Source organism: Quercus robur, chromosome 5, assembly GCF_932294415.1.
Source record: "Quercus robur chromosome 5, dhQueRobu3.1, whole genome shotgun sequence".
Classification (NCBI taxonomy): domain Eukaryota; kingdom Viridiplantae; phylum Streptophyta; class Magnoliopsida; order Fagales; family Fagaceae; genus Quercus; species Quercus robur.
The window spans coordinates 20,290,902-20,315,641 of record NC_065538.1 but is presented as its reverse complement, the minus strand read 5'-3'; the positions used below and the strand labels follow the sequence as shown (position 1 = coordinate 20,315,641).

Genomic DNA, 24,740 nt, shown 5'->3' with positions numbered 1-24,740 from the left:
GAGAGCCATTCAGCCCATTGATTAGGTATGTCACAAGTAAAGGCTCACAGGTATTGCTCCAAACTCCTATTCACCACCTTAGTTTGGCCATCAGATTGAGGATGGTATGCAGTGAACATGGCTAGAGTAGTACCCTGCAATTTGAACAGCTCAATTCAGAAAAGAGAGGTGAAAGTGGCATCCCTGTCCAAAACCATAGAAATAGGCATTCCACGAAGCTTAAAGAGATGTTGCATGTATAGAGATGCAATTTTAACAGCATTCTAGGGATGGGAAACAGGCACAAAATGAACATATTTTGTCAACTTGTCAACCACTATTAGGATGACATCAAAGCCCTAGGAAGGCCTTCTACAAAATCAAGACTGATATCAGTCCAAGGAGTGGTAAGAATGGGCAAGGGTTGAAGCAGCCCAACAGGAGCAAAAGTCTCTGATTTCACCTTTGGCAGATATCACACTCCCTAACAAGCTATTTAAGGTTAGTTTTCATGTCATGCCAAAAGAATTCCCTCTTAGCTCTCTGATAGGATTTAAGGAAGCCAAAGTGACCAGTCAAGGGGCTACTATGCACATGATGTAAAACCTATGCTTTTAGAGGACAAGTAGAGCCCAGATAGAACCTTCCCTTGTAGAAAAGCAAATCATTTTGGAAAGTGAAACCTTTTGGGGCCATACCAGACTTAATTGATTGAATGATATGTGGAATCTCAAAATTTGAGGAGTAGCTGTCCTTGAGAATAAGCACCAAGATGGATCTGGAACTGACAGAAGGCACAAACATCCCTCAGGAACACCTTTACCACCTAATTAGCCAGAACTAGATTCAGGAATGGATTCAAACTATCTAGAAATGGCATCAGTAACCTTGTTATCTACTCCTTTCTTATACTCCACCACAAACATATAACCTAACAGCTTGGCTTACCATTTCTGTTGTGCCAATGTTGCAATTCTTTGCTCAAGTAAAAACTTCAGACTTTGATGGTCAGTCTTCACCACAAAGGGGTTTCCCACCAAATAAGGTCTCCATTTCCTTATTGCAGTAGCTAATGCTAGCAATTCAGTTTCATAGGCAGACAGAAGAAAACGCTTCCATTTAAAGGCTTGGCTATGAAATGCAATGGGCTTGTTGTGCTGCATCAAAACAGCTCCCAATCTAGAACTAGATGCATCACATTCAATAATAAAGGGTTATGAAAAATCAAGGAGGGCCAAGACTGGGGGATGAGACACTACTTCCTTAAGACTATTGAATGCTTGCTGAGCCTCATCAGTCCAGTGGAATGAATCCTTCTTAAGAAGATTAGTCAAGGGTTAAGCAATGGAACCATAACCCTTGATAAACTTCCTATAGTAGCCTGTGAGTCCTAAGAAGCCCCTCAAGGCCTTAACAGAAGTAGGGACAGGCCACTGCTACATAATGATGTCTTTTTAGGATCAGCTTAAACACCATTGACTTTGATGATGTGCCCAAGTACTCCACTTCAGAACAACCAAAGAAATACTTTGACTTCTTAGCATACAGCTGATGGAGAAGTAATGCATCCAACATAATCCTTAAGTGAGTCAAATGAGCAGATAAAGAAGAGCTAAAGACTAGGATGTCATCAAAGAAAACCAAAACAAATTTTCTCAAATAAGGCTTGAAAATATCATTCATCAATGCCTGAAAAGTAGAGGGAGCATTGGTCAACCCAAAGGGCAACACTAGAAATTCATAGTAACCCTTTATGTCCTAAAAGTTGTCTTAAGAACATCCTCAGGCTTCATCCTTATTTGGTGATAACCAGACATGAGGTCTAACTTAGAAAAGATGGATGCACCTGCAAATTCATCCAATAACTCATCCACAACAGGAATTGGGAATTTGTCCTTAATAGTGGCTTTATTAAGAGCCCTATAGTCTATACACATCCTCTAACTACCATCTGCCTTCCCTACTAGTAAAACTGGTGAAGAAAAAGGACTCTAACTGGGTTGTATAGACCCTATGCTCAGCAATTCATTAACGATTTTCTCAATTTATGATTTTTGCAAGTAGGGGTACCTGTAAGGCCTTTCAAATACTAGTTGTGTTCCTTCCTTAAGTGTAATACCATGCTCATGTTCTCAGAATGGTGGTAAGCCAGATGGGACCTCAAAGACCTTAGAATAATCATCTAGTAAGTCAGAGAGAGCAATTAGAAGTTGCGACTGTACTGTAGCAGCAGGTGTGGCATCAGTGATCTGAAGGACCAATCCCTTCCTAGTTGAGCCATTGAAGAACCTATCAGCTTCTTGGAAGGAAGAACCATTGGGTTTTACCTCTTGCAAGAACACCCTTTTGCCCAAATGGCAAAACTTCATGGTCAATAGTTGGAAGTCCAAGTTAATTATCCCTAAAGTGCACAACCATTGAGTTCCTAACACTACCTCGCAGCCCCCCTAAGTGCAAAACATTAAAATCAATAGTAAACTTATGCCCTTGCGTCAAAAGAATCATTGCATGACAGACCCTAAGGGTTTTAATGACATTACCATCAACAACCTTAACACCCAAGAACTGAGAAGAATCCAAGGGCAACTTCAAGATTGGTAATATAGCAGCATTAATGAAATTACGAGTACTAAATGAGTCAAAAAGTGAAACTACGTCATGATTATTAATTCTTCCCTTAATTTTCATGGTTGTGGAAGATGGATTACCAAATAAAGCACATAAGGTAATTTCAGTAACACCACTACTTTCTTCTTTCTTCTCATGTTGTTCAATCACCACTCCATTATCAACTATCTCAACCAGTTGCACCGTATGATGCTTCTGCTCAACTTCTAGAGGTAATTCTTCCAACAAGAACAACTTGGCTCCCTTACACCTATGACCACTGCCATTTTTCATCACAATTATAACAAAGGCCTAACTTCCTTCTTTCCTCCATTTGAGAACTAGTTAATCTCTATAAAGGATTAACTATATATACCCTCATTACCCACAAATGTAAGAGAGGCCATTCAGAGAGAAAAACCCTAGATAGGTTTTCTACAACACACACCCATCTTTTAGAGACAGAGCTACTCATCCTTAGTGAGAATTCATTGTAGCCTCTTCTCCTTCCCTCTCCCATTATCATACATTGAGAGGAGATTTGTACCAAAACACAATCCACACATTTTCAGAGTGTAGTGAGTGTTTTTGGAGTTGCTGGGAAGCATTGGAAGAAACCAAGGCTGACAGATGCAACATGGAGCTTGTTGCAGGATCCGGAGAGCTAGAAAAGACACGGTTCTGAGAAGGCTTGTTGGAGTAGGAGCTTGGAGGGCTTAGGTACAGAGGGTAGATTAGGCTTGGAGGGTCTCTTACTTACCCATGTATCCCAACTGATTATCTAGTGGATCGATTACCGCTTGGAGGGTGGCGGAGAGGTTTTTCGCTGAGTTCTTCGGTTTCCTCTTCAATAATACGTCTCGATGTTATCTGTGTTTGCATCTCTCTTCCCTACTCTCGTTCATTTCATTTTACTGCTGTGTTGCTTTAAATATGGATTAGAGTAGCTCCCTTGCTTGTATGCTTGCTTTTACACTATTTCGTACTTAGTATTAAGTTAGTGTAAAATCAACCAAGCCATAATTTGAATTGGGGGTCTAAACAAGCTCTTGTATTTTTAACACATTTTCGAGCTTTCAATTGGTATCAGAGCGGGTACACTTGTTGTGGTTTAAATACCTAAGTGTGATCCTTGACCCCTTGTGTTTATTTATCATGGATAATGCTTTGTATGCTTCTATGGATATTGTTGATTGTAACATGCCATGTGTTTGTGAAAATGCCTCAATGAGTGTTAATCCTCATGATTGTGATGACATGTTACATGAATCTTTAGGTGTTGTTGTTGATATTCCTAACATCAAACTCTTGAAGAAAGATGCTAAGAAGTTTTAAAAGAATTTGAACAAGTTAGTTTGTGAAAAGGATGGTTTGATTGCTAAGCTCAATGAATCCAACAAATTGGTTGAGAAATATAAGAATCTTACTGAAATTTCTCTTGAAAAGCTAAAAGAGTTTGGATGTTTGAATAGGGACTTAGATGCTAAACTTGTTTTGTCTAACAAACTTGTTGATGATCTTAAATTTGAAAAAGAATTTCTTAAGATGCATGCCAAGTGTTTGATTGTTGAACCTGTTGCTAAAACGGAAGAAAATATATGTTGCAATCATCTTGTGGTACCCGATTTTGTGCCTATTGTGTGTTCTACCTCAAAGGACAAATCGGTGTACATTCCTCCACACAAAAGAAATCAAAAAGTGGAGAGAAAGGCTCTTAAGCCTAAGCCTCTGTTCAGGTCCCATTCTAAGGAATTGAGTGAATCTAAGTTTGTTCCTACTTGTCACCATTGCGGTGTGATCGGTCACATAAGACCCCAATGCCCCAAGTTAAAAAGAGAACAAACCTTTGTTGTTAGATCCCTTCCCAAAAAGCCTAGTGGACCTAAACACATTGTTTGTCACCATTGTGGTGCCTTTGGTCATCTAAAACCTCATTGCTCTAAGTTTCAAGTTCTTAAGAGAATCAAAAGAAAAGAGAAACTTGAGCTTTTTGGAAGTTGTGCTTTGAAAGCTAAACCGGATTGGATGGAAAATGGTAAGTTGTTGAAGAAAGTGGTTAATGCTCTTACCTCCTTGTCTATGTGCATCTCCAGTTCTCATTCTTCCAACCCTCGTCTCACTTCTCTTGAAACACTCATTTCAAACAATCATTCCGTTTGGATGAGGAAGGGTTCCTATGGTTGAGCTTTTGCTCCTTTGGTCCTTGATCTAATTCTTTCGATTTTTGTAGGACCCTTCATGCATTAGATGCATCATTGTCATGCATTTATGCATCATGCATCTCTTTATATGCATTGTTTTTGTTTTTGTTTTGATCTTACTTTTATGTCTTTGTTTTGTGTGTGTAAAAATCCAAAACCACATAAAAAAAAATGAAAAATTCAAAAAGTTTGATCGTATATGTTTGAGCACTTTTCACATGTGAGTTTGGCCTAGTACTTTCGTACTAATTGCGTAGTGCATTTACGAGCTTAACTTGTTATGTATGCACATATATCTTTGTGGGAGAAATCTTGAAATCTATGTGTGATTGTTGTAAATAGATCTTTAAGCTGGTCATGAATGATTGGTCAATAGTCTTGTTTGTCTTGATACTTGCATAGACTTGTGTTTATATATCTTCCCACGTTTATTTTTATGTTTTTGCAAATAGAGCTCACCAAATGTAAATCTCAAAATGAAAAAGAGATTATGAGCTGTAAAAGCCTGTCGCACATACTAGTATTTGACTAGGAAAAAGGGAAAGCGACGTTTTAAATTGAAATGTATGGTGCTCAAAAAGTCAAAGGCTAAATCACAATGTGGAAATATCAAAAATTTTAAGCACTGATTTCAAAAGGAGATGTATTATCAAAAAAAAAAAGGATCAAATGTCATGAATTATGCAGAAGCCAAATGAAAAGCTTCTAAATTTTCTAATAATTCTCTTGTGGGAGGTCATATATGCTCATTTCTATAATTGAGATAGACTACTTGATTTCGTATCAGTTGTGTATGACTTGATTGAATTGATCATTGAAGCTTCACTCTAGTCTAAGGACAATTCCACACTTGATCCACACACACAACACACAAGTTTAATGTTCAATGAATGCCTATTTCATTTGTGTGGTTGTACATGTTCAAATGTGATGTGTGTGTACTCAATCATATGTGGATCAAACCAAAAAGATTTTTTTTTGTTCTTTTTGTTTGCTTTTGGAAGTGATTTGTATCACTCATGTTTTTCAAATTTTTTTTGTGTGAAAAACATGTTTTATGGGTGTTTTCGTGACCCATTTCATGTGTAAGCTCAGCTGGGAGTTAAATGGTCCAATTCTCAAGTTTTTCAACTTTACATAGAGAGTTTCGCGACTGTTTCGCGAGTAAGGCTTACCAGCGAAATACCAGCAAGATACCAGTAAAATTTTCGCGGGAAGCTAACCAGTGAGATACCAGCAAAAATTTCCAAATCAGCTTTTTAAAGGTCATTTCGTGGGTCATTTGTTTTAAATGTCTCCAATCTTCTCCTAAACCTCTGTTTTAATGTTTTTACATCAAAACCCAACTAAATTCAAGTGTTTTTCATTCCATTAACATCTCTAAGGTAATCTTTAATACTTTTCATTGATTTTGATCCTTAGATTATGTTTTTGGGGGGTTTTATGTTCATAGTTGGGATTTTCTCAAATGAGAGTTGGAAAACTTATTTTTTGTCAATCTTTTTTATTGGGCTTTGTTTTAAATGATAATTTGCTTTGGATGTTGGCCCTTTGTGGCAAAAATAACATGTATTAAGGTAAGATTTTCATATGTTCTTGCATTGTTTATCATACATGTGTAATGTGTGCACTCTAAGTGTTTGATAAAATGCCCAAATGGCATTTTCTTGCTGTTTTGGACTTTGATGAGTACCAAACTTTGGGGATCACCATAATTATTCATGTTTATCATGTTTTGATCATTGGTGGTGTGTTTTATGCACTTTGCCCCGTGAGTGCTTATTCATGCATTGGTCATGCATCTCACATGCACACTAGATGCACCTTTGTTGCACACACTTTAACACTTGACATGTTTTGCACTTCTCTCGTGCTAGTCAAGTCTTTTTAGACCTTTTAGCACTTAACATGTTCTTGAGTCTTTGTCGTGCCTAGGTTTACATCATGTTCCATCATCCTTAGCATGTCATATTCTTTATGCTTTGTAGCATTTTTTATGTTTTTGTCTTATGTTTGAGCTTCATTTTCTCATTCATCTTGCACCCCTCATGCATCATACCCTTGCTCATATCTTCTTTTCTTTCCCTCATTCCTCTTGATTGTTTTGTCTATTCGTGACAAAAAAAGGGAGTGTATACCGAAGAGTATACAGGTTTGTATTGTCATTTATATATGACTCATGTGCACACTCTTAGGGGGAGTAATTCTACCTCGTGCACATTCGTAGGGGGAGAAAGCTATAGGGGAGATGCATATACTAAGGGGGAGAAGACATTTTCCTTGTTTTGTTTTGGTTTTTATTACTCTTGTGCCCTAGTAGGATCTTATTCCTAGATACATATACTTCATGTATTTTGCATTGGTTGAGTGTTGGACATGCATTTATCCTTATGCTATTGTGCATTATTGATTGCATGTTCAGATGATCATTTGCTTTGCTATATGATCATTGTGGTAATTTCCATATGACTGTCATGTATTTGATCAAGTTGTTCATATGTTTCACAACATGTTTACTTGATCGCATTTTACTTGTTACATTATACTTGTCTTTTTATCACTTGATTTACCTTGAGGGTCTAATGTGTTTTGTGCAAGTGTTTCAGGTCACAGGTATATATGTTCCAAGTGCTACACAACTTCTAGATTTAGGTGTGAGTGAGTTTTGCCATTGTTCCCAAACTCACATTTAAGTCTGGAGTCTGTTATAAGGTGTTTTGTCATGGAATAGCCAAAGGAGGGAGATTGTAAAGTTGTGATTTACAACTATATTTTATGTTGGCTTTATTCCATGACAAAAAGTGTTGTAATTGCTCTAATTTTGTTCCTTGTGTTTTGTGGGATTTTATTGTATTGGGTTTAGTATTAAGTTGGTGAAGACTCAAGCTTAAATGAAGAATCAGTGGATTTCACGAGAAGCTTGCGAGAAGCTAAGCCGCAAAAGAGTATGTGAGGAGCACATGACTGGAAGCTGAAGAGTCGTGCCAGGCTGTCGTTTTCGCGAGTGTCTCACGAGTAAGGCCTTCCCGCGAGACAGTCGTGAAACATTCTACTTGGAGGATTTTTATATGTGAATTCATTACCCTTCACCCATACTATATATACCCTCATTACCCACAAATGTAAAAGAGGTCATTCAGAGAGAAAAACTCTAGATAGGTTTTCTACAACACATACCCATCTTTTAGAGAGAGAGCTACTCATCCTTAGTGAGAATTCATTGTAGCCTCTTCTCCTTCCCTCTCCCATTATCATACATTGAGAGGAGATTTACCAAAACACAGTCCATACCTTTTCAGAGTGTAGTGAGTGTTTTTGGAGTTGCTGGGAAGCATTGGAAGAAGCCAAGGATGGCAAATGCAACATGGAGCTTGTTACGGGATCCGGAGAGCTAGACAAGACATGGTTTCGAGAAGCCTTGTTGGAGTAGGAGCTTGGAGACCTTGGGTACAGAGGGTAGATTAGGCCTTGAGGGTCTCTTGCTTACCCATGTATCCCAACTGATTGTATAGTGGATCGATTACCACTTGGAGGGCAGCGGAGATGTTTTTTGCCAAGTTCTTCAGTTTCCTCTTCGATAACACGTTTTGGTGTTATCTGTGTTTGCATCTCTCTTCCCTACTCTTGTTCATTTCATTTTACTGCTGTTTTGCTTTAAATATGGATTAGAGTAGCTCCCTTGCTTGTATACTTGCTTTTACACTATTCCACACTTAGTATTAAGTTAGTGTAAAATCAACCAAGCCGTAATTTGAATTAGGGGTCTAAACAAGCTCTTGTGTTTTTAACACATTTTTGAGCTTTCAAAGGCCTTCATAGGATCATTATAGGCTGTGACTCCAAATCTAGTCTGTAAAGCTTGAACAAAGACCTCCTAACTCGCAAATCCACCAACTTGCTCTGCATTCTAAAACCAAATCAAGGCCTCCCTATCAAGGTGATACGAAGCCATCATCACTTGTTGATTTTCAGGAGTATGATTGTAAGAAAAAAATTGCTTTGCATCGTACACCCAGCAAGTAGGGTCTTCCCCTTGAAATCGAGGAAATTCTAATTTTAGATTCTTGATCAAATTCATCGAAGAAGATTCTGAATTTCCCAAATTGTTGTTAACCAAGATAGCTTTGGAGCCTGAATTTGGACTCTGTTGTTTCTTTTATTCAGCTTCAACCATTCTTTGCATGAATACATTAATGGTTTGCAATTGCCTTTGAATCTCTCGCAAAGTTTGTTCGTGGTGCTCTGAGACTTTAGACAGAGTTGCAATCTTATTTGTTTTTTGAGATTGAGCACAAGTTTCAGCCATGGTGGTAAGGATGGATCAATGCTCTGATACCAAAAATGTTAAGAATCTAGAGTGTTTGGTGGAGTTAAGGGATTGTGGTAGATCTCTTTGAAGGGATCTGGACCTCCTTAAGAAGATGGAGAGAGATATATTGAGAGAGGAAGACATTAATGAGATCACAATCAGATTATGCATATGTCTACAATCACAGCTTAACCCTTTTATACAATTCATATTAGTAGTAACCAACTCCAACTGACTCCACTATTTAAGCAACTAACCCCAATACCTGTAAATAACTCAATCACTAGTAACTAACTGTTGCCACTGCCATTGCTATTTATAATTGAATACAACCTTACAATTGAGTACAATTGAGTAAGTACCTATCAAAAATAGAGAATCAGGGAAACACAAAATAATTTAGCTCTATAGAGAATTGAGACAACTCCCCCTATGAAGAGCAACAACTCCCCCTATGAGCAGTATAGGTTTTAAAAACAGCTTTCTCCCCTTATAAAAATAGGAAAAACAAAATAGGTTTTGGGAAAAGTTTAAGAGGTGAGGAAAATAGAGAAACACAAACCAAACTAAACTAAAAAAAAAAAAGAAAAAAAAGAAAAAAAAAAAAAAGAAGAAGATGTATAGATTCACATGAATACACATTCTCTCTTTCAAAATATGCAAACTTGACACTATTTGACCCATAAAAAGATGTATGCAAACACTCTAGACACAATCAATTAAGACTATATAATATAGATCTCATTGATATAAAAATTCATCATGCAAAGTGTTTTCATGTGTCAAGGTATTTTGAACTCAAATCAACCTCAAGAGTAGAGAAAATATTTGCATATTTGTATTTGAGGGTGTGTTGTTAGTGTTGTTATCCAAATGCCAATGGAAAACCATGTGCCAAGCATATTTGCATTTGGATACGTAAATTAGGATTTGAATTTTAAATCAATGTTTTTTTTAGAAACCCACATACACGAGAGGAGGGAATGTGGTTCCAATATAAGCATACCACAAACTCCAATTTTTGATATGTCTTCATTTTCGTTTAATACTTCCTAAAAAACATTCCAACTTAATAGATTATACAATTTATTGTTTGGATTTATTTTCTTAGGTTGTTTTTGAAGTTTTAAACATATTTTTTGAGAATTTTAATAACTTACAAAATTTCATTCAAAATTCTCACTCTTTCCAAATGACCTAAATACTCCATAAAATATTCAAAATGACAATGCATCGTAACTAATAAATAATTGCATGTCTTTCCATATTTAAGGTCCTTAACTAATAAATATATTGTTTTTGAATTTTTAAATATATTTTTTGGGAATTTTAATAACTTATAAAATTTGATTCAAAATTCTCTCTTTCCAAATGACCTAAATACTCCATAAAATATTCAAAATGACAGTGCATTGTAACTAATATATAATTGCATTTATTTCTTTCCATATTTAAGGTCCTTAACACATGGTCACTCCACAAGTATTAAGTGCTTGTGGGGAGTGGGGGGCAAGGGTCGGGGTTCAAGTTTCTTAAAAAAAGCTTCACACACATATACACTTAGATTAAGTTAGAGTAGAATTTCAATCTTGTATATGATAATGGCTTATTTTTGCATATTTACATCATTATTAGAAAGCATTATCATACTTATTTTGACTTAATTCATGCATTTTATAGTTGGTTTTGGAATAATGCTAAATCATCAATTTAGTGCTTAATTGAATTTTAATGCGTGAATTTGTCTTTTGTAGGATAATGAAATTAAATAAGTGGATTTGTGTAAAGAAGAAACCTAATGGACTTTACTTTTACAATGGCCATGATAAAGTCAAAGAAGGCCAATCCAATTAAATTCGAGTCCAATTGGAGCAAGGAATCAAAGGAAATTTGCACAAAATCCAAGTCCAATTCGGATTAGGATTCCAACCTGCACATTAGTTAGTATTTGGAGCGTAACTTTCGGGTCAGATTTTCAATCGAGATGATTCAAGTTGGGCTAGAAAGTTAACTTAAAGGGATACAACTTTGTAATTTACCAATGTCTAAATTTCAGAAGTTAAATGAAGCCTAAAAACCTGGAATTTTCTCCAAATGGGAATTCAACTTGTAATAGGATTCCTTGACCTATTTAAAGGCTCTTTAGGGAAAAATTTAGGGGAGAGTTGCTGTAGAACATAATTTAGGTTTTCTTAAAGTTTCTTTATAGTTTTTAGAGTTTTATTTGTGTTATAGCTTGGTAGAAGCCTTGCTAAGGCAAGGGGTACCGTTTACGGGTATGTTCTTAACAATTATTTATTGGTTTTAATTCTTATATTTTTATGTTTTTGATTGATTTAATCATCTAGAAAAGTGTTTAGATATATATAATTATTTGATTTATCATAGACTCCGGGCACATTAAATGCTTAGTATTCCCTACGAACTAATTCACTAGTTTTGTTTTGCCTATAGTCAATCAATTTCATGAAACTACCTTAGAAAATTAATGCTTGAGTTTTTATTGTAAAATCATCCGACTAAGATCATCCTTTGTATGAATTTTAGTTGAGTTATAAAATAAATATTGTTAAGACTACCAATAGATGTATTGTGTGTGGATTCCTAAACCTTAGCACCTTAATATATTGTTATTTTTCTCTCAATTTAAATTAACTTTACTAAACCATAAAAAATCTCTTCAATTAAACTTTAGTATTTTAGTTTTATATTCTTGTGGTTTGCTAATCAATTTCCTTTTCTCTGTGGCTTCGACCTCGGACTTACTGAGTTATTACTTTGCAAAAATCCTGCACTTGGGGGCATTATTTAAGTCATAGCAAGATTTTGGCGCCGTTGCCGAGGATTAGGCAATTAGAGAAGTGTTCCACTTCATTTGGAGAGGTTTTTGGCATTAAATTTCTTCACATGTTTGGTAACATCTCTCCAACTCTTTTCTTTTTAAGTAGTTTATTTTTCTTTTAGAGTTTTTTCTTTTCTTTTTACTTCTTTTTATTGTTAAAGGTATTTGTTTTATTTTATTTTTATTTTTATTTTTATTTCTTGCTTTACTATTGCATGCGTGTTTGGTGTCGTGATAATGATAATCGCTTGGTTAGAATTGAGTCTAATAATTTGTTTCGCAATTTATCTGATTCTTTCACACATTCTCACACACTTGATTTCATGGCGGACTTAGAGAGTAATCATGGTGATGAGAATAATTTAAATAATGAAAACTTCCATGCTTACCAATCCATTAGAACTCTCAGGGATTATTTGTATCCTACTAGGAGTAGTGCACCATCATGCATCATTTTTCCAACTAATGCAAATAATTTTAATTTCAAGCCCGCTATAATTTTATTACTTCCTAAATTTCATGGCTTAGATTATGAAAATCCTTACCTACACTTTAAGGAATTTGAGGAGGTATGTTCTACCTTCCATGACCAATCATGTAATGACGAAACCATTAGGTTGAAGTTGTTGCCTTTTTCTCTTAAAGACAAGGCAAAAACTTGGCTTAATTCTTTGAGACCTAGGTCAGTTGGTACTTGGCAAGGGATGCAAACTGAGTTTTTAAAGAAATTTTTTCCAATTCATAGGACTAATGCACTTAAAAGACAAATAATGAATTTTTCACAAAAAGATAATGAGACATTTTATCAATGTTGGGAAAGATTTTAAAGATTTGCTTAATGCTTGTCCACATCATGGCTATGAAACTTGGCATATAATTAGTTTTTTCTATGAAAGTTTAACTCCAAAGATGTGCCAATTTGTAGAGATGATGTGCAATGAAGAGTTTTTGAATAAAGATCTTGATGAGGCTTTTGATTATTTTGATCTCTTAGCTAAGAATGCCCAATCTTGGGATACCATTGATACCTCAGATAGGTCTAGAGCATCCACCAACCCCTCTAGGGGTGTAAGTACCAACTTAGGGAAGATGATGACCTTAGTGATAGAGTGGCTAGTATAACTCGGAAGCTTGAAGCCATGGAATCAAGGAAAGTCAATGGAGTCAATACTTGCCTAAAATTGATGAGGATTGTAGAATTTGTGAGACCATGGAACACCCTACCAATGATTGTCCTACAATTCCAGCATTTAAAGAGGTGTTGCATGATCAAGCAAATTTTATGAACTTGGTGAAAATATCATACCCTTCCCCCTATTTAGACACATACAATTTAGGGTGGAGGAATCACCCAAATTTTAATTGGAGGAATGATGATGTGGCTGTACCTCCTACACATGGTTCTTTAAATTTTGTTCCCTATAATCCCCCTCCAAAGAAGAGTCTTAAGAACACTTTGCAGCAATTCATGCAGACTCAATCCACCATTAATAATTAGAACTCACAAGCCATAAATGACGTTAGGAGCACTCTCACTAAATTGACCACATTCATGAGCACAATATAAAAGGGTAAGTTTCCATCTCAACCATAACCAAACCCCCAAGGTCAATTTTGTGTTAATAATTGTAGATCCTCTGAAAATAAAGTGAGTCAAGTTAAATCTATAACTACTCTTCGTAGTGGAAAATCATTGTAAAAGATATTCCTAAAAGCAATACACATGATGAATTTTCTAAAATAAAGAGTAGTGATGAAGTCCTTGAGCCTAAATCTAATGAAATTGAAAGGTGTCCTATCCCTGCTCCCTTTCCCCGAAGGTTGATTCCACCTCAGAAAGTGAATCAAAATTTTGAAATCCTTAAAGTGCCTAAGCAAGTTAAAGTGAACATTCCTCTTTTGGATTCCATAAAGCAAATTTCATCATATGCTAAATTTTTGAAAGATTTGTGTACTGTTAAGCGTAAGCTTAATGTACATAAGAAGGTTTTTTTGACTGAACAAGTTAGTGCAATCATTCAAAACAATAGACCTCCTAAGTTCAAAGATCCAGGTTGTCCCACTATTTCATGTGTGATTGGTAATTCAAAAATAGAGAAAGCTTTGCTTAATCTTGTGGGCAAGTGGGAATCTTTTGCCATATTCAGTGTATGAGCAATTAGGTCTAGGTGAGTTAAAACCCATTTTCATAATTTTGCAACTTGTTGATGGATTTGTGATTGTTCCTAAGGGTGTTATTGAGGATGTTTTGGTTCAAGTGGACAAATTTTATTTTCCTATTGACTTTATTATTTTCGACATGCATCCTGTTTCTAATGCCAATTCTCAAATATCTGTGATTTTAGGGCGCCCATTTCTTGCAACTTCTAATGCATTGATGAATTGTAGAAGTGGGATCTTAAAATTATCTTTTGGCAATATAACCCTTGAGCATAATATTTTTAATACTTGTAGCAAACTAGGGATGAAGAGGATGTGCTTGAAGTTAACTTGATTGAAACAATTGTTCAAGACCAAACATTAGAAACTTGTTTAGTCAATCATGTGATTTTAACTTTGATGAGAATTCTGAAATTGCATACATTCATTGTCTCTTGGAATCTGCATAGGAATTAGAAGCAAGCAATTGGAAATTGAAATATGAGGAGTTGCCACCTTGTGAGATAAAGTTGTTGCCATCTAGTGAGCAAGTACCTAAATGGGAGTTGAAGCCCTGGCCAAATGATCTCAAGTATGCTTTTCTAGGAATCGATGAGACTTTTCCTATGGCAATATCTTCTGAACTTGACTCCTTGCAAGAATGTAAGTTATTAAATGTTTTGAGTAAACATAAGGGTGTCATAGGAAGGAATATGACTAATATAAAAGGACTTAGTCCATTGGTTTGTACTCATAGGATTTATTTAATGGACAATGACAAACCATCTAAGGGGAGCAAACAAATTTTGGAAAAGACAGTTAACCCAAATTGTAAATATTGGTCTTCGAGGTTGAATGATGCACTTTGGGCGTACCGCACTACCTATAAAAATATTCTTGGTCTGTCTCCCTATAGACTTGTTTATGGTAAAGCTTGTCACTTGCTTGTGGAATTGGAACATAAATCATATTGGGCAATAAAGATGTTTAACTTTAACTTAGACAAAGCTAGTTCATTGAGAAAATTGCAATTAAATGAGTTGGAAGAAATTCGATGTGATACATATGAGAATTCTAGGATTTCTAAAGAAAGAATGAAGGTTTTTCATGACAAACAAATTTTAAGGAAATCTTTTGAACCATCTCAAAAAGTTCTTTTGTATAATTCTAGGTTACATTTGTTCCTCAGAAAATTGACATCTAGATGGACTGGACATTTCATTGTTAAAAATGTTTTCCCCCACGATGCCATAGAAATTGAAAATCCTAAAAATGGTAACATATTTAAGGTGAATGGACAACATCTTAAGCCATTTCTTGAGAATTTTTCAGAAGAGGAGGAATCCACCAATTTGGAGGATACTATTTATCAAGACTTGCCAAGCAATTAGCATTAGTGTTTGTGTCGTATTTTAGATTTTTTTTCTTTTTATTATTTTTGTTATTTTGTTTTCTAACCCCTTTTTCAAATGTTAAATTTTTATTTTTATTTATTTTTATTTTTTTATGTTGATCTCTTCAAGGTACTCTCTTTAATCTCTTCTCTTTATTGTTTTTCCTTGTTATCATTGAGGACAATGTAAGTTTTAGGTTGGGGGGAGGAACTTGAGATGATTTGCATTTGGTTTTATTTTATGTTTTTTTTTTTTTTTTTTTTTTGGGTTGTTTTTGAATTTTTTTTTTTAGTCCAATTTTCAACCCAAAAAAAAAGAAAAAGAAAAGTTGCTGTAGCAAAAGTTTTAAGTCAAAGTTCTTTATGATACTTCTATCTAAAGAATTCCATTGTTTTTCATGCTCAACTATTATGCACATGCACTTTAGCCACATGAACATGTTTCTGGGATGAGAGATAGATGTGACTTTGAAAATCTTGAAAATAAAATGCAAAGACTATAACCCAATTGAGTTCTTGAGCCATTCATTTTTTTAGAGGGTTATTTTCTTTTGATCTCATTTTTCATTTGGAAGCACATAACTTTGTGGTTGCTTAGTCTCATTATTCTTTGATTTGGTCGAATGCTAACAATTCGTCAATTTTATGCCACACTTGAATATGTTAAAGTCATGGATTTTGAAGAACTATCCCAATCCTTAAGAGATGATTTTAGGCCATCTTTGTTAATTTTGAGCCTTTATTTTTTTCTTTCTTGATACATTACCGCTAGTCACCCATTTGAGCTTATTATTTTAGCCATTCTTTCTCAAACCCTTTCCTAAAGTGTTCCAAGAATGAATGCAATCAAATTGTTTTACTGCAGTAAATTTGTGGTGAAATAGTTGGAAGAAAAGGAGGACTCACTCAAAAAAAAAAAAAAAAAAAAAAAGAATCATAAACAAAAAAGGAAAAATGTCGAAAAAAAAAAAAAAGGAATGTGAAAGAGGAAGAAATAGAGAATGAATTTGTTGATGAAATTTTGAAGAAAAAAGAAAGAAAGTGAAAGTGCAATATTCAAGAAACTTGAGAGGATAAATCAATTGTCATATGCTCAAAAGAAGTTGTCTCTCTAATTATTCTTGGGAACTCTTTTTATTTTTACTTATACCCTTTGTTCTAAATTCCTCCTCTTTACCCTACATTACATCCCAATTAAAGTCCAATTTGATCTTAAGGAAGGTATGGTTTGGATCTTGACATGACTAATCAATGTGTGTGGTGTAATATTCTTAGTGTTTGGCATCCTTTCATGAGACTATAAATGTCCTTCATTTTGTTTCACCATTCTTCATCTTATTTATATGTGAGATATTAGTCATTGTTCTACATTATTTTGCTCACATATGTTTGAGAGTGTTACACCCTTTTCAGAGTGATTTTATTTGTTAAGTGTTTACAACTGTGAGATTTGAGTTGAAGCATAAGTTTGGATAGAAATTCAAGCCATATTTTATCTTAAGACTAAGTTTGTGTTTGTGTTGGCTAAACCATTCACACACTGAGTATTGATGGCATGTGGAATATCTTTGGTAGTTGTTAGTATTTTGACCTTTGATTAACTATTTCTACTAAAGTAATAATTTTTTTTGTTATTTTGTGTCTTTGTCTCAAGTCACTTAAATTGCTAGGGACTAGCAATGAGCTGGTTAGAAAGTGTGATAATAGCTTATTTTTGCATATTTATATCATTATTAGAAAGCATTATCATACTTATTTTAATTTAATTCATGCATTTTATAGTTGGTTTTGGAATAATGCTGAATAATCAATTTTGTGCTTAATTGAATTTTAATGCGCGAATTGTCTTTCGTAGGATAATGAAATTAAATAAGTGGATTTGTGCAAAGAAGAAAACTAACGGACTTTACTTTTACAAGGGCCACGATGAAGTCAAAGAAGGCCAACCCAATTAAATTTGAGTCCAATTGGAGCAAGGAATCAAAGGAAATTTACACCAAATCCAAGTCCAATTCGGATTAGAATTCCAGCCTGCACACTAGTTAGTATTTGGAGCATAACTTTTGGCTCAGATGTCCAATCGAGATGATTCAAGTTAAAGGGCTAAAAATTTGTAGTTTGACAAAGTCTGAATTATGAAGTTAAGTGGGCCAAAAATGTCAGTTAATTGAAGCCTAAAAACCTGGGATTTTCTCCAAACGGGAATTCAACTTGTAATGTGATTCCTTGACCTATTTAAAGGCTCTTAAGGGAAAAATTCAGGAGAAAGCTGCCGTAGAATGTAATTTAGGTTTTCTTAAAGTTTCTTTACAGTTTTTAAAATTTTATTTGTGTTATGGCTTGCTAGAAGCCTTGTTAAGACAAAGAGTGAAACCCAATCATTTATTAGTATGTTCTTAACAATTATTTATTGGTTTTAATGCTTATATTTTTATGTTTTTGATTGATTTAATCATCTAGAAAAGTGTTTAGATCTGTATAATTATTTGATTTATCATAGACTCCGGGCACATTAAATGCTTAGTATTCCCTACGAACTAATTCACTAGTTTTGTTTTGCCTATAGTCAATCAATTTCATGAAACTACCTTAGAAAATTAATTCTTGAGTTTTTATTGTAAAATCATCTGACTAAGATCATCCTTCGTATGAATTTTAGTTGATGTTATAAAATAAATATTGTTAAGACTACCAATAGATGTATTGTGTGTGGATTCCTAAACCTTAGCACCTTAATATATTGTTATTTTTCTCTCAATTTAAATTAACTTTACTAAATCATCAAAACTCTCTTCAATTAACTTTATTATTTTAATTTTATTCTCTTGTGGTTTGCTAATCAATTCCCTTTTCCCTGTGGATTCAACCTACGACTTACCGAGTTATTACTTCACGACAATCTTGCACTTGGGAGCATTATTTAAGTTGCAACAAGTATTTTGGTTCCACACACAACACATCTATTGGTAATATTAACAATATTTATTTTATAAATCAACTAAAATTCATATGAAAAATGATCTTACTTAGATGATTTAACAATAAAAACTCAAGAATTAATTTTCTAAGGTAGTTTCATGAAATTGATTGATTTTAGGCAAAACAAAACTAGTGAATTAGTTCGCAGGGAATACTAAGCATTTAACGTGCGCTGAGTCTACGATAAATCAAAGAATTAAACAGAATTAAATGCTTTTCTAGATGAGTAAATCAATCAAAAAGATAATAACATAAACATTAAAACCGTAAAATAATTGTTAAGAATATACGAATAAACGATTAGGTTTCACCCCTTGCCTTAGCAAGGCTTCTAGCAAGCCATAACACAAATAAAACTCTAAAAACTGTAAAGAAACTTTAAGGAAACCTAAATTATGTTCTATAACAGCTCTCCCCTGAATTTTTCCCTAGAGAGCCTTTAACTAGGTCAAGGAATCCTATTACAAGTCGAATTCCCGTTTGGAGAAAATCCAAAGTTTTTAGGCTTCACTTAACTGACATTTTCGGCCAATTTAACTCTTGCAAAGTAATGCTCCAAATACTAAATGATGTGCAAGCTGGAATCCTAATCTGAATTGGATTTCGATTTGGTGCTAATTTCCTTTGATTCCTTACTCCAATTGGACTTGAATTTAATTGGGTTGGCCTTCTTTGACCTCATCATGGGCCTTATAAAAGTAAAGTCCATTAACTTTCTTCTTTGCACAAATCCACATATTTAATTTCATTATCCTACAAAAGACAAATTCATGCATTAAAATTCAATTAAGCACAAAATTGATTATTCAGCATTATTCCAAAACCAACTATAAAATGCATGAATTAACTCAAAATAAGTTTGATAATGCTTTCTAATAATGATATAAATATGCAAAAATAAGCTATTAGCAGTATAAATAAATAAATAAAATAAAATAACACAAGGCATGCTAGTAAAATAAATTTGATGTGTTATATTTGTTGACTTGTGGTGTGAGATTATTTGTCCACATGGTTCTATAGATTAGTAGTCCGTTTGATAATAGTTTATTAATTTTCAGAAGATTATTTGCATAGTATTTATCAATATAAATATATATATATATATAGATTATTTTTGGTATATTTTATGTTAAATGCACGAAAAAATGTTAAAAGCTAATGTATTTTCAAGATAACTAAAAATTAGATTATTTTCAAAAACAATTGACACAAAAAAGAAAAAAAAAAAACAAATAGTTAAGCAATTACCAAACACACATTAGCTAGAAAAATTGACATTTGTCAAGTTGTGGAACCTCTAAACATCACAAACGGCAAAATCTCAGCATAAATTTCCCTAATATATATATATATATATATATATATATATATATTACATATTGATATTGGCATTAAAAAAAAATAAGGGAAAATTTAGGTAAGTTGGCTTGTAATTCTGGTACACGTGTGTAACTTAAAATATTTAAAAATAAATTCTAACAAGTAAAGTCATCAAAGTTAAAGGCATATTGGAATAGAAATAGACCAAAACGAAAAAAAAAAAGCAGTAATGCGTTGGATCATTATTAAAACTAGCCACTACCTTTTCTTATAGTTAAGGTAGTTTTTGAACGGAGTTTGTGGTGTGCATTTCTGTTATAATCCTTTTCACTCTCCCTTATATGTGTGTGTGTTTGTTTCTCAAAAAAAAAAAAAAAAAAAAAACTATAATATACATGAAATTAAAGACATTTAACTTTTAGTTAACCTTATGATATTTTGCAACATAAAATTTTGAGATCTCACAATTTTAAATGTCAAAATTCTAATTTTTGAAAATTGAATTTAACCTCTGTTAATACCCATTTTCGCGACACATTATGTATAAGCCCGATTCAAAAAAGATCAACTTCCTTGTAGGCTCAATTAACGTATTATATTATATTTTATTCTTTTAAGCATGACCTAAGTCCATGTGATTTATTAGGAAAATTAAGGAAGTGTGGTTTAGACTTTAGAGGGTATGGGTCTATTCCTTTCAGACCTTTTGCTTGAGCCCAACGCATGCATGCTACCAAGTGGGTAAGGGATACTAGTAGCACCTCAGGCTCATGGAAGAGGTCTTGTATCTGAAATTTCCACCCTAAATGAGTTTTTATGCTCTGGCTGTCTGTGGCCCAAAGTTTTTACCCTAAACCACCTTTGCCTTTCAAACATAGCTGCCTCTCATTGGCCAACTCCAGCTGCTAGCCCTCACTTAGGTGAGTATTCCAATAATTTGAAATGGATAACAAAAGGCAGCCAATTAGAGCAAACCCCCTTTATTTCCCAAATCATGTTAAAAGCATACCAAACTCTTCCTTAAACAAAAGCAACCCAAGCCAAGCCACCAAATTAGTGTCATGTGGGATAAAACCTCTTCTACTACCAAAAAACTAGTCATTAGCAACACCCCAAACTCAATATAAAACTCTCTCTTCAGTTCAAAAATGAACCAACCACGTTTTACCCACATAGCTAAAAGTACTTTAGAGCAGAAGCCCATTTAGCTAGCCAACATTCTCACAATTCCGAAACTTGGGGATGGAAATATGGATACAGAGGAACGTTCCCTCTCTTCCCTACAACCTCTCTCTCAATTTCCTCTTCTTGCTAATTATGGGTCGAAGTTTCAGACCTGTTGTGTTTCTATTTATTTTTTAGAATTTTTGTTATTGGCATTTTGATTTCTCTTGTTAAAGCACCATTAACCTTAATTTGTTCATTATACATTTGGAATTTTGGGCTTGATTCTCCATAGATAATCACTTCTAAAGAACCCAAGGAGAGATTTGGGTCATTCTCCCATTTTTGGCCCTTGTCGCAAAAACATCCCCGACAACTTCTATTCTATATTTAAACAATTCATTAGAATCTTAATATATCATATTTTCTCTACTAAATTACAAACTACATATCTACAATTTGAGAATCTTTAAATTTTACACTTTGAAATTTTAGAATATCGATTTATTCTCTTAAGATATATCTCGTTTGCATCATAAATCACTTTGTCCATATTTTCATTTAAGTGTCATATAAGATTGTCATCTATATTTAGTTCGTGAAATAAAATGATACTGAGTTAATATATAAATATATCTATATATATATATATATATATATATATTGTGGGGCCCGAAATCTGAGGTCCCAGCCCACTTTGTATTAAGGGCCCAAAGCCCAGGCCGAGGAGCTCTACTGCCAAGGACGCGCGATGAAAGCTCCTTGAAGGCCGAAGGATGTGGTTGAGGACAATCTCACGCTCATCACCTCATAAAAACGCCTGAAGAAAAGGACAAACTCAGTACAAGAGCAATACAAGCTAGAAAGCTGCCAACACCATAACGTGGAGCCCAGCACCTGACAAGCCCATACCCCATACCATGCTATCCAGCTTTTCCCAACCACTCTGACGTAAAGATTGATAGGACGAGTAACTGCCCCAAACAAGGAGAAACTGACATGTAGATGAAGAAGGGAAATCGAATACTAGTATAAAAAGGAAAAAAGGAGGAGAAAGGAGGGGAGGCCCCGGAAAAAGAAGAAAGAAGGAGGAGGAATGGTGAGAATGTGATGCTCCTCGGACTAATTCCGAGGAGTCAAACCTTCCAAACTACATTGATGCAAGGCTCAGCTATGCAGTCCAAACTCATCTTTGTATGAAACCGGGACCAGACCGAAACCCAGCGCCCAAAGGCAGGCCTTTCCAAACCCACTTTCTACAAATCATATTGTTCGGGCCCTTTACATACGAGCCCAACGTCCTCCTTGGGTCGTTAAAAATCGTGTCCCCACACACACACACACACACATATATATATATATATATATATATAAAGCATTTACCTCTATTTTCTTTGTGCTTTCCTTTGATTTGATCCCTTATGCGCAGCTTGTATTCTACAAAAACATTTTGCTCTGATGGAAGACAATCGCATAATAACAAGTAGATTGATATCGCTGGATTTTTTACAGTAGAATCTCCTTTGGGATAGACCATTAACTTCCTGGATTCAGTACAAAGAGTTACAAATAACAGTTGCTAAGTTCATAAAAGCAAGATTTTCATTTTTATAACAATGTTTGTTTTTGGTTTGTGTGTGCTGCAAATACGTTTGGTAGTCTTCTCTTTGATTTATGCTCTATGGAAATTTGTATTTGGTTTGGTTTGTTAGTTTGAGTTATAGATAAATATTTCTTTGAAGGTATTGATCAGCAATGTAAATTTCTCTTTGTTTTAGGTGCAACCCTTAATCTTTGAAGTTGTGAGGAAGAGCTATTTTGGTTTGGGTATTTTCTAGATTTGGGTATTTTCTTCTATACAGTCTCTTATATTGATTTTGGTTCATGGAGCACGTTCAAAACAAAAGGTATGTAAAGAAAAGTTTTTATTTTAATTAAGAAAAGTTTTTATTTTAATTAGAAAAAGTTTGAGGAAACATAAAATGAAAAATAACTAAAGAACGTAGAATCTTAAAAATTAAAAAAAAAAAAAAATAGTGACTATATTAGGCAAAGGCTTTTGGAGATTGTTATTTTTATTTTTGGAATTTTGAAGATTGTTTTTCTTATTTTTGGAATTCTTTACATTCATGTATATGTATGTATTGGGTTTAATAGAATTGGAATTATCTTTGAAACTTTGGTTTTGATTGAACAATGAAAGAAGAAGTATGTTACAATATTTGGAGTCTTCTGTATATGTGTTGTTGTAGTTTAAACTTGGTATTTGAATTGTTAAATTGTTAATTCGTTGTTTCATTGTTCATCTATTTATCATGAATAATAATATTGTTATTTGCAACCATCATGATACGGTATCAATGATGTGATCATTCCAAATGCTTTCCTTTAGAGTTTAGATAAAGTCTATTTTATGATTTAAAAAAATTTCAATTAAAAGACTTTTGAAATTAAATTTTATTAAAAAAAATTATAGGATACATTAGATCTTAAATGACTTTTATTAAACTCCATCCTTTATAGCATCTGTAAGGACTCAACTTGTAACGATCCCAAATCTAGTCTTGGGTTCATACGTTAAAAGGCCCAAACAATATAATTTGTAGAGCATGGGCTTGAAAGGCTAGGCCTTGGTCACCGGACGGTGGTTAGTCATGGTGTTCATACAAAATTAAACCATGTTCGCTCGAGGAGTCTTCCTCCTCGAGACGGTCTGGAAGGCTCTGGTTCTTGGCCTTTTTGTTTCCCAGCCCCTTTTCTGGATTGCTTACTTCTACTTTTATATTAGCCTTTACCCCTCCTCCAACGTCCACGTGTAGGTTCATCTTTCCAGAGCTGATACTTGTCCCATCAGCCCATACCCAAAGTGGTTGGGGGTGGTTGTAAAAGCTGAAAAGTATTACTCTGCATGGCGCAGAGTATTTAATTGCAGTAATGACAGCCTTTCCTTTATCCTTTGTCGCCATATTGTCCAGGGGTCCTTTCTCTATCAACGCGGAGGTGTTCGGTTTTTCCCAAAAACTGTTCCTATACCATTCTTGCCCTTTCTTTTAGGAGTGCCTTGGGGATGCCGAGGACAGAGTCATCCTCGGCTATGTCTCAAGGCTATTTGGACTTTCATTGTATGTCCTCGGCTATATCCCTCCTCGGCTCGGGCCTTGGGCCCCAATGTAAAGTGGGCCAGAGTTACAAATCCTCTAGCCCCATAATAGCCCCTCAAAATCCTGCTGCTCGAACTTTTGATCGGGGAGGAGGGTTTTGGTGATGTCGGGCCTATATCACGGCTTGCCCAGCTTCGTCCTTCATTAATATCGATGTCTTTTAGTTTGCCTGGGAAACGCTCTCGGTCATGAGACATTCCTTTAATTTTACTCACGTCGTGCCTCTGCCGTTTCAGTGTACGAGGCGCGTTTTTAATAAGTTCCTTTTACGAGGCGACGCCCATCCAATGGTTGTAGACGGCGTTGGGAGTTGAGTGGGAATTATCTCGCTTTGTAGCTTTTCTTGGAAATCTGTACAGATTAAATGTAACCAGATTTGCCTTTCGTATAAGAAGCAAGGCAGGAGGTCACTTCCTTTACGTACAGACCCTACAGTCTTTTCAAATTCCTAAACCTTTAGCTGCGTTCCAAGTTTTCATTACTAGTGCAATTCAAGCCTTAGTGAGTGATATGTTTGAGGCAAAAGTGGGGGTGAATGGACCACACCCTCTCCCGAGGCACTAGGTCTCTCCGAGACTCAAGATGGCGCAGTCAGGGCAAGGGAGACGGAGACTCAAGACAGCTCTCCCCTTTCACAAGGCGG

At 34.8% G+C, this 24,740-nt stretch overlaps 1 non-coding gene and 1 pseudogene across 1 annotated transcript; one reads left to right on the top strand and one right to left on the bottom strand.

Moving 5' to 3' along the window:
* Window positions 1-12,690: 12,690 nt before the first annotated feature.
* LOC126732005 (small nucleolar RNA R71) lies at window positions 12,691-12,798 on the bottom strand. The gene has a single exon (XR_007659197.1). It is a non-coding gene; the product is annotated as a small nucleolar RNA R71 (small nucleolar RNA).
* A 49-nt stretch (window positions 12,799-12,847) lies between these two features.
* Window positions 12,848-15,468, top strand: LOC126727957 (uncharacterized; annotated as a pseudogene).
* The last annotated feature ends 9,272 nt before the right edge of the window (window positions 15,469-24,740 follow it).